This window comes from Thermobia domestica, chromosome 4 (assembly GCF_964235325.1).
Source record: "Thermobia domestica chromosome 4, izTheDome1.hap1.1, whole genome shotgun sequence".
NCBI classification, from domain to species: Eukaryota; Metazoa; Arthropoda; class Insecta; order Zygentoma; family Lepismatidae; genus Thermobia; species Thermobia domestica.
This window is the reverse complement of record NC_137457.1, coordinates 222,177,955-222,190,111: the sequence shown is the minus strand read 5'-3', so window position 1 is coordinate 222,190,111 and position 12,157 is coordinate 222,177,955.

Genomic DNA, 12,157 nt, shown 5'->3' with positions numbered 1-12,157 from the left:
AAATGTAAAACTTTTTTCTTCTTCCAAAACCTGCATTTTTCTTTAGTTTGTTCAATTATAAAACTATCGATTAAGCTATTTAAATGTTTCTCTTAATTACGGAATTTTAATTAACATGGCTCAAAACTGTGTAAATGTCTATATTAAATATATAAGATAGTTCTGAAGTTATTAATTCTCATATAAAAATGCGAAAATATTGATTTTATAACACTATTAGATTACTTGAAATATTAGAATGTTTCAGTTACTAACTACGTACAGAGAATTCAGTATACACAAGTTAAAGTTCAATCTAATTTTCCTGCCTTTCAAAAATCAACATTTACTTCAGAGAAGTATTTTCCCGCATGACAAAACAATAATTATCTATAAACAGAGCATCAAAGGAAGACAAATGTGTACATAACGTAATTAAAGTGACTTCTCTTGGTCTCAAAACAGCTAATTAAACAAGCGAGTTTGGCTTTATATTGTGGTACTCAAGCTATCTGCAGTGGTCCAGTATTGTAATCAGAAATGCTAATTTTATTCGTATTAGTCCCAGTGTCCAATAGGAGGATAAGCGAAAAGGTAGAACATTGAATTGGGATCTTGAATCTAATGTTTAAGAAAACTTTAAAGAACTAATAACACTAGTCAACAAGGTTTTTGCCACATGAAAGAAGAATGCTGATCTTTAAGGAACTTTGGCCGCTGAATTCGAATCTGTAATCCGTTTTTCTCTATCACGCACAGTTTTCCCGTGACAGAGGGATTTTCGGGAAATTCCCCCCCCCCCAAATTCTCTTTTTCTTCATTTTTGTACCTCTAGCTCGGGCACCCTTAGGCATATAAACATACAGATTATATTATAGGTTATCTTGATTTATACTTAGTAAACCCTGTAAGTTTCATCTGAGTCGCATCATTCTTCATTGAGAAATAAATATATTTCTATAAATATATGCTATGTGTACTGTCCATTTTACCATATACAATAGGTGCAGAAAAATCACATGTAACTTCCACGGGAATTACAATATAAGCAAGGTTTATACTTCATTGGATTTGTAATGAAATATACTTTACAATGATGTATACACCATGTCCGCCATTTTTACAAGAGGGAAATTCTAGAGGGATTTTTCGGAAAATTCCCTAAAAAAGTAGATTTTTTGTCTCATGTCACTGTTCATACAGTGATACAGAAACGGGAATTGCGCCAGATTAATCCTATTGAAAAACTGATCTTTAACTCCAAAAGTACGGTATACAACAAAATTCTTAGTTTCCACGCCTTTTAAACGTTATTCAAGATAGTAAACAAAAAATTAATATTGACCTACAAAAACAAATATCAATAACTCACAATGAATCAAATGCACAACTGCTTTACAAAGTATGAAAATAAAACATTTGTACTTACAATTAATTCTTCCTTTTGTAGTGCCAGTCACTTTCTCTAACTAAAAACAGCAGTAGTCGCCTATCATATGAGGATCCCATTTACCTTGATAACGTTGCTCCATTTTTTGAATGTCCTGATGGAATCGTTCCCCTTGTTCATCACTTTCAGCTCCTAAATTCTCGGGGAAAAATTCCAAGTGGGAATGAAGAAAGTGAATTTTCAGGGACATTCTACATCCTAACCTTTGATAGCTATCCAAACGCTCTTGAACCAATTGACGGTAATTTTCTGCCTTATGATTTCCCAAAAATCCATACACCACTTTACTGAAAGCTCTCCAGCTGGATAGTTCATCATTATTTAACTTTGTCTCAAAGATGTCCTTTAATAGTTTCCGAATTTGGGGCCCGACGAATATCCCCTCTTTTACTTTCGCGTCACTAAGTTTCCGAAACTTACTTCTAAGGTACGCAAAACCTTCTCCATTCTTGTCCACGGCCTTAACAAAGTTCTTCATTAAGCCTAATTTTATATGTAAAGGCGGCAGCAGAATTTTTTCTGAATTAACTAAGGGAGAATACTTAACATTGTGTTTCCCTGGCATATATGTTTCTCTTGGGGACCATTCTTTTTGAATTTAGTGTGATTCAGTTGCCCTACTGTTTCACAAGCAAAGAAAACAACAGTATTTTGTAAAACCTTCCTGAAGCCCCAGTAATATAGCAATGACCTTTAAATCACCACAAATTTGTCAATAGTACTTGTTATAATGTATCACAGCTAACAACACAGACAAACTTTCATAAGTTTCCTTCATCTCTACGGAATATGCCATTGGAATTGATGGTTTAGTGTTCCCATTATGTAGCAAAATAGCCTTAAGGCTTGTTTTAGAGGAGTCGATAAACAACCTCCATTCTTCAGAGATGTGTTGGAAAACTAGTGCATCCATTAAACCATCTATATTTGTACATGCACAGAGGGAATTTTGCATTATATAGTAACCTGAAAATTGTTCATGTCGGTTTCTGAAAATTGAAATTCTGGTGGTAGGAGCCAGTAAATTCCATTCTTGAAGTCTCGATCCGAGCAACTCAGCTAGTTGCTTACTCAGATTTAGATCCCTCACTAAGTCATTCAGTCTGGACTGGTTAACAAGAAGAGGTGTGTGTTTGGTTGGGCTATAGTTTGGATCAAAGGAAGTTGATGGTTCGGGAAACTCATCTACTTGCTCTTCTGCTGGAGAAGATTCTTCTGACTTAAAATAAGTAGTACAAACAACATACATGCAGCTATATTTATTTCTCTAGAAATAATAATGTGATTGTTCTGAAACTTGCGAGGTTTCTTAAGTATAAATCAACGTTTTATATGGTGTCATTTTTGTATTTATATTTCAAGGGCCAATGGTACGAAAATTTGGAAAAAAGGTATATTTTGAGGGAATTTCTCAGCCCCCTCCCCTTGTCACGCAAAAAACTGTGGCTGATGGAGGAAAACGGATTGCACTTTCGAATTCAGCGACCAAATTTCCTTTAGGATCAGATGTTTTCTTTCATGTGGCAAAAACCTTGTTTACTAGTGAGCTATTGATTTATTGAATTGATATAAATCTATATTCTGGCTGTTTCACAAGCAAAGCAATTCCCGCTTCTGTATCACTATATGAACAGTGACATGAGACAAAAAATCTACTTTTTTTAGGAAATTTTCCGAAAAATCCCTCTAGAATTTCCCTCTCATAAACATGGCGGACATGGTGTATACATCATTGTAAAGTATGTTTCATTACAAATCCAATGAAGTATAAACCTTGCTTATATTGTAATTTCCGTGGAAGGTACATGTGATTTTTCTGCACCTATTGTATATGGTAAAATGGACAGTACACATAGCATACATTTATAGAAATATATTTATTTCTCAATGAAGAATGATGCGACTCAGATGAAACTTACAGGGTTTACTAAGTATAAATCAAGCTAACCTAGAATATAATCTGTATGTTTATGTGTCTAAGAGTACCCGAGCTAGAGGTACAAGAATGAAGAAAAAGGGAAATTTTGGAGGAAATTTCCCGAAAATCCCTCTGTCACGGGACAACTGTGCGTGATAGAGAAAAACGGATTGCAGATTCGAATTCAGCGGCCAAAGTTCCTTTATGATCAGGTGTTTTCTCTCATGTGGCAGAAAAAAGTTAAAATTTGTTGACTAGTGTAATCGGTAGATGTCAGCACGTGTCCCTTCGTATACGTACAAAATCTTGCGGCCGAAACCTCGCCGCCTAAAATCCTACAAGCCAAAATCTCGCCACCCAAAATCTTGCGAGGCGAAATCCTCGCCGCTCAAAATTTCACTGAGCCAAAACCTCACGTGGCCAAACTTCGCCTTTTAAATCTCGCAAGACAAAATTCTCGCCGACGGGGCGCTGCCGTTTGGGGTTACTGTTTGAAATGGGGGCTTACCATCAACACATTAGCGTCAAAGACAATAACTTCATTCACTTATGTTGTGGGTCCAGGTAAATATCAACGTTGCATTTTCATTTAACATTGGGCGCATAAAGAGTGTACAACCCAAACGGCTCACCCAATTTAAAACAAAATTATTTCAATTTAGATTAAAAACATTATATTTGTAGATGGTTTCCCCTCTTAGAGTTTGTTGTAACTCTGATAATAACAAAGCTACCCTATGTCAGGCGACTTCTGAGACACCTTATCTATTTATCTATCTACCTATATATATATACCGAGTGTGTCAAAAGTTCGAGCCATAGATCAACTCCGTTTTGAGTAAAGATACTAACAAGAGGCTTGGGACATCGTACTAATCTTTCTCGCTCAAATTCTTTAAAATAAATCATGTTGTTCTTCAGTTATTAGTGAAATATTTCCTTGTGAAATATGAACAAAATTATAACGCGTTTTCGGAAAACTTCGTCCAAACAAAACTCATCCCCAAAAGTAAAATACCCCTTGTAGATTTTTCCATAGTAAATGACTTACGCCATATGTATGTTAGGGTTATTAATGAAATATCTGTTTACAAAATAACAACAAAGACACATCAATCTTAATTTACATAACTGTCAAAACATTCACCTCCCATAAATTATCTTCTGTGGATATTCTCATGGAAGTGATTATGCAGAATTTTAGGCATATTAGTGAATTATTAAAAAGAATAAAACACCTGAGTTGTTTTTTTTAAATAACTTACTCCCTTGAGTATACTACCCCTTGTCAACTAATACCATAAAAATGAAATGAAATGAAATATTTGAGCTTCACGTCCCGCGGTCATGGCGTGTAAGCTAAAGAAGACTGTGATGAGAAATGAATGAAATGGTGAAATGAAGGAAGTAGGAGGAAACGGGAAAACCCAGAGAAAACCCACGCACACGGTGTTTGTCCACCACAAAGTTCGCTTGGCGTGAACTGAGATCGAACTAGAGACCCCACGCACCAGAGGTGAACACTACCACTAAGCCACTGCATCCCGACTTACACCATAGTGTGAAGTTCGTTGGTTACTGAAACATTGATTTACCAATTACAAACAAAGTGGTTTGAACCATTTTTGAGAAAATCGCAATTTTCTTCACATTTCAGTAATATTCAAGGGTAGGAAGAAAATTCGAAAACCTCTTTGGAGAATCACGATTGGGATGCGTTGAAAGGTATGTGACCTCTACGCTAGAGCACATCAGGGGAATTGTACGAACAAACGGACAGATGTCGAAAAATCACTTTTTCTGGCATCAATGGGCCATGAAACGTGTAAATTCGTTGAAATCTCGAATTCGATTTATTTTTCACTATCAGCATACTTCCTTCTTTCCTTTCGTTCCTCGAAAGTAAAATACAAAAACGTTGGAATAATAAGTGATCCATTATAATCACGTTAAGAAAAAAAAATATCGTTTTTTTAAATATGTTTTGCGCTATGAGTATCCAATATAAAAACCTGAGTGACAAATTTCAAGAAAAATCCAGTTTCAATAGAGGGATTTAAGCTGAGATTGAACGAACTCATTCTTCCAAGAATTGATATCAAAATAACAATTTCATATTACCGTTTTTGTTCCATTGTTCTTCTCAGGTCAACAATTTTTCGATTTCAGTGATTTACTTTTTACTTTTCCTTCTTCTAAGACAGATGTTCCATTTCTACACATTACTTTCTTCCTGCATCTTTATATTTGGTCGTTGTATATCGCAACCTTCTTCTAGGTATATATTCTATGGAGATCATTTTGTTTTGTTAGCTTAACATTCCACGATTTTACTTTGAGGCTAAAGGAGTCGATGATGAAGATAAAATCATGGAATGACGAAAGGGAGGAAACGGGAGAACTTCAAGAAATTTCACGTAAACAGTGGTCACCACAACGCTCACTTGGTAAGAGCTGTGATCGTACTGGGAACGCCATTCTCCAGAGTTGAGCAGTCTTTTACTGACCCACCGCGGCTCCCACGGAATTAATTTTGAAACTGGAAGTGGTAGTAAATTACTACTATAATAGGACATCGATAACTCGAAGCTGAAAGGAAAAGATAAAAATTCGAGTTACCGAGTTTTTTCGAGTAAAAATAAGAAACACCGAGGTTCCGTGTTCCTCATGAAAAGTGACTATAAGTATAATCTCTATAACTCGAAGTTTTATTCATTCAATAAAACTCTAAGTTGTGAAAGTTCCTTAAATTAAATAAGTAAAAATAAAATACTAGACGTTAGTAAAACAATTCCAGTACACATTAGCAGCAATGACGAGACTAGAAACCATAACAATTACATAAAATCATAGAACTATAGCTTCGAGTTATTGAAATCACATCAAGAAAAACTCGACTTACAGAGGTAAACTTCGACTCGTGGAGGTTCGCAGATACTAAAGTTCGAGTTATGAAGGATTTGAAATGATTATGAAACCCTTAACATTCGACTTATCGAGGTTGCAATTTTTAAACACTCGACTTCCATAGATTATTTTAACATTGAGTGGTTTCGAGAGTTCAAGGGAATGTGAGAAAATTCCAGTTATCGATGTCCAACTGTATATCTGATTGCAACAGGAGCATTCCAGCAAAGATTGAACTTATTCCTCGTATAATAAATCCATGACAAAAAAATAGCCATACGATATTTTTGCCGTTTCTACTCTATGAGTTGGATGGTTCGTTGCTTTTTTGTTACATTGAGCACTGAGATTATATGAAACGTGAACTGACAGGTTAACGTAGAATTCTAACCACATGAGCTCCCAGCAGGAATTGAGCAGCCAAAAGAGCGCATATACTAAACATACAGTATAGTTACAAAAAAGTTCTTTGTTTTATAGGGATCAATATTGAAACCAAAAGTATCTTTACCACTTATGATTTTAGTGGAGATTAAATCTACGATATTTTCGAGATTATAAATCAATATCAGAAAACCGTTCTCAGTATTCTTTTAAAATCATTTTTGTTGTAATTTACATTGAAACCACAAATGACAGAATTTGGCCGCATCTGGTTGGAATTGCTAAATATGGACAAAGGTGGAACCAATTCTTGGGTCGCTAAATCCATATCAGTAAACTTCTTCGTTCATCTCTTGTTCGTGGATGCCTGGCTGAACTAGCTCTCCGTAAGTGAACTTTGTAGAGCATAAGCACCGTCTGCATGGGCTTTCTCGGGGTTCTCCCGTTTCCTCCTATTTCCTCCACTTGATCATTATCATCCACCTCATCATCCGTCTCTCTTAGCCTCGGTGCATAATCGTGTGATGTTAGACTAAAAGAACTGTTTCTCATTATATCTTACTGTTGTTACTCTGATAACTATTGATATGTATACAGACGAATGCATACAATATGTCCGGAAAGTAATGTCACCAACAGTGCTTCTTCCAGACGCGATTTTGGGAGGCACTGCCTCCTCGGAGCTCTGACAGTGCTCCCCAGAGGAGACTAAAAAATACGGCTATAATATAATAATAAATAGAATAGTACCAGCAGTGCCTTTCCGGAATACTAAAAATGCCCCCCCCCCCCGGAAAATTGAAACATTGGTCACCAAGTGTACAATTATGAAACAAAACATTTATTTACATAGCACTAAAAATAAGAATACTTGTACATTAAAATTCTTCAAAATATTATCCTCCTACGTAAATACATCTTTGCCAGCAGGATTTTCAGTCTGCGAAGGAATCCTGGAAGTCCTGTTCAGGAAGTACGTTTAAAACATTTTACAAGCTACTTTCATGTAGCCAATTATTCTCCAACAATGTTCTTTCAAGGAGGATTTCAAACGAGGAAACAAAACGAAGTCTGCGGGAGCCTGGTCGGGATTGTAGGTTGGTTGGGTCAGCGTTGCCACGCTAGACTTTACCAGGTAGATATTCACGACAGACGCTGTGGGGGCTAGTGCGTTATCATTATAAAGTTTCCAATTACCATTGATGTCTGGTCTGAAGCGCCGGATCCTTGCTCTCAGTCTCTTGAGGACTACTTCTTTAAATTTAGACTTAACGGTTGTGATAAGCATGCTCTTGATCTTTGATTTGCTCATTCGAATCTTCTTGAGACGAAAGGGCATAGAGGTGTGCACTTGGCATTTTGTCTCATGGTTTTGGGGCAGTACCGGAATATTCACGTTTCATCACCCATGAAAACGTTGTCCAAATATTGAGAATCATTTTCACAAATTTTCAAAATCTCTTGACAAATTTCTACTCGGTGAGATTTTTGGTCGCCGATCAAAATTCTTGGGACGAACTTCGCGCACATTTTTCTTGTAAGCAAATCCTTAGTCACAGTTTCATGGACGATAGAGATTGGAATATTTAACAAGTTGGCTATTAAACCAACACTCATCGACGATCTGTTTGTAAAAATTCTTTTACACGAGTGACATTTTCGTCGGTTTACGAGGTTGAGGATTATCCAGCGCGGTCATCGTCGTCGATCTCTTCATGGCCTTTCAGAATCGCCTTATGCCATCTCTAGATTTGCCTTTCTGACAAACAAACATCCCCAAAGACCTGTTGAACCATTGGAGAGTTTACCTGCAGATTTGCCGAATTTCACACAAAACTTGATCTTTGTTCCAGTGACAGCTGCATCACAATTTGTGCAAGTGACGAAACAGAGGCTTAGAAAATCGCCGTCCTTCATCTCCGACAAGGGAAGTACTAGAAGTGGTACGCGGGGATGTATGTGTTATATATCGTTGGAAAGGTCACACCGAGTACACCTCACATAGGAAGTATCTCGCTTGAATGGATCCTCTAGGGGACGTAGCGAGCATTTGAATACCAGAACAAGTCACGCAGCGAAACACTAGAAAACATGGACAAAATAGGAAGCTATGACGTAATTGTTTTGAGACGTTGGATATATAGGTTTAAAAGATGGCTGAATACGAATCTGACATCAAATGCTTAGAAATCAAAATGGCGAATCCAACATGGCGGACACAAATTACAAAAAAGCAAGCTATGGATCTGAAATTGGGTATATAGCGATATCCAATGTCGCTATGTATGAATCGGACACCAATAGTGTAAAATTCAGAATGGGGTATCCAATATGGCGGAAAATATGCGAAACACTGCTATGGAACTGAAAGCGGGTAGGTAGAGGTTTTCATGGTTACGGAGTAAGAATCCGATGTTAAAAGTGCAAAATGCAATATGGCATTTATAATATGACAGGCAAAGTGTGCAACAGTACAGAATGGACGTATGTGTGTAGGAGACGAGCCTGGATTTGAAAAAACAGTCTTAATCTCGCCTTGATTTGGAAAAACATATCTCGGTCTCGAATTAGAGACGACACCGAGTCCAGATCAAGACTAGTCTCGATGTCGGTACCATCCCTGCTCATGAGAGTGTACATTTGTCATACATATGGCTCAGAAGTGTACAGGGCATAATGTAAAACCGAAAAGACAGTTATGAAAGCATAACGATATTCTAAACTCCAACGCGTACTTTTCACTGTCATTGTTCGGATTTTCAGATGTTATCTGTAAGAAATGCAACGTACCCTACAGGTATCATTCAAGCGAGATGTTAGATGTAAAGTGTACTAGATACGAGCTCTTCAATGATATATAACATATGCTGATTCCCGCGTATCTCTTCGGAGATGGGCAAGGGAGTTGGTAGTAAAATAATTATTGTCTATGATTGCAATCTGTTTGTATTATAACCGTCACCAGGTTATAGAAGTATTTTTGTGGACGCTCTGTATATTTCGTAGAGACAGTAATTATTTTTCGATTTATATTTTATTCTGCGCAAATAAGTTCTTTCTTCGATGGGAACTGTCTTTTTTCCCACGCAACAGGACAAATAAGTCTTTATCGTTTATTCATATATATTTAAAGCGTTGCTTTGTGGTGAGTACATTTTAGTGAGCGAGGAAGCTTCTCAGTGTTTTTCTCTGACTTATTAATATGTAAAGAGTATTTCTATGGTTATTTGGAACTGAATTAAGTGCATCTTCCAGTCATTTATGGAAATACTGCGATCTAGAGCACATCAGGTGCAGGAGCGATATAATGACGCCAGCCACATCGCTTTACCAGTTCGTTATCTGAACGTTCCCAGACCCAAGTTACACTAGCCAACAGTGAAAATGTAACTGAAATGAAATAAATGTTTTTAACTATATCTACCGCGCTGATATAACGAAAACGACAGAGCTAACTCGAATTAGCTCTCGTTTCCAAGTTAAAGGGGGGAGGTGGAATTAATTATAATTACAGTATTTTATTAGCATTCATTGTCAATCTCTTCCCACATAGGCCGCTGTTGGTAGACAGAATGATCAAGTTTCCTGTAGGGCAATAGCTGTGTGTATTTTGTCACTATTTTTAGTCCGGGTTCATAGCAACAAGGAGAAGGAGAAGAGGAAGGGAGGAGTAGACCATGTTTCATTTCAGTGTAGTTTCAGTCTGTTATAAGCTGTGTTGTGTTCGGGTGCTGGAAGAACGTGTTACTGAAGTGTAGTTAGTGCGTGTAGTCATTTAATTCCTGTGATTCAATATGCCTAGCAAATGTGTATATAGTGCTGACAGTTTTTGTTACATTTGCGGACATGCTATATTGAAATCGCAAAGAAGGCTAATAACGCCATATTAGGAAGGCGTACAAACTGTACTTTGGCCGTGAAATCATGGACCAGGACAAACCATGGGCTTCTCATGTATGTTGCATATCTTGTGTTTCGAGTGTTCATTCGTGGTTGAATCGTAAAGGATCTTCCATGGGCTTTGCTATATCCGTGATCTGGCGAGAACCATTAAAACATGTGAACGATTGTTATTTTTGTATGACAACTCCATTAACTCATGGTACTTCCAAGACGAAAACGTCTTCCTTGGCATATCCGAAAGATAAAGTTTAACTGTTGGCGTCAAGACTACAACAGTGGAACTGCCTTGATAAGACGGTAAATGTGACTGCGTTCCGTAACCGCCATATGTCATTCCTTCCATTTTTCTAAAGTGAAAAGAACTTGGAATTTTGTAGTGATGTAGAAGGACTAATGGCAGCTATGGGCATCGACTATAAAAGTGATGAGTGGAGGTTGTTCATCAACTCCTCCAAAGTAAGTCTCAAGCGTGTTCTACTGCACATAGATAACGTGTTACCAACGATTCCGGTTGGGTATGCAACTTACATGAAAGAAACATAGGATAACAATTGTCATTGCGATTGAACAATGACAAGCTTAAATGGCAGATTTCCATTAAGCTCAAAGTCATAGGCATATTACTTGGGCTACAACAGGGCTACACAAAATTCTGTTGTTAACTGTGCCTCTAGGATAGCAGCGCCAAAACACTTCATTATAAAAAGGAAGATAGTCCTAAACGTCAATCATTTGAACCAGGACTTTATAATGTTATGCACAAAGTACTTATCGAATCCAACAACATAATTCTCTGTGCTCTTCATGTAAAATTTGGCCTAATGAAAAACTTCGTCAAATCCATGGACAAAGCTGGGGAAGCATTTTTCTATTTGTGCGAGAAATTTCTGTCTCAGCAAGGCGAAAATAAAAGAGGGGATTTTTGCGGCTGCCCGGATACGCAAACTGTACAAAGAGGAGAATTTCAACACCATCCTGACAGGCGATGAAAAGATAGTTTGGGATGCCTTTGTTCAAATATCAACAAACATTTTAGAAAATAAGAGGGCAGAAAACTATAAGGATCTTGTGGCAAATCTATTATTGACTGGGTGCATCATGTCCTTAAAATTACGTTTTTTGGATTCGCACTTAGACTTATTTCCTGACAACTGTGGTGCTGCAAGCGATGACCACGGGAAACGCTTCCACCAGCAAATTTCGGGCATGAAAATGAGATACCAGGGAAAGTGGAATGTATCAATATTAGCCGATTACTGCTGGACACTAATCAGGGAATCACCAGCTGGAAACTACAAACGCCAAACAAAGCGGTTCCGTCTTCAGTGACCTTCCTTCGAGGAATAAAAACAAGGTAAATACATGCATAAGCTTGTATAGACAATAACGTAAAATTATCATAACTTCAAAACGAGAGCTAATCTTGCATTTTCATTAACGTTTTTGTTATCAGCACACCGGAAAACATAAAGATTAGCTGTTCTCATGCCAGTCACAGAAAAAAAGTAAAATTTTGTTGGTTAGAGTTATCGCAATGTCTCGTGTGTCGTGGCCAGTGGACTAAAATTAACTTTAATTCTTTTTTTATATTCTATTTACATGTACATACAGGTGAT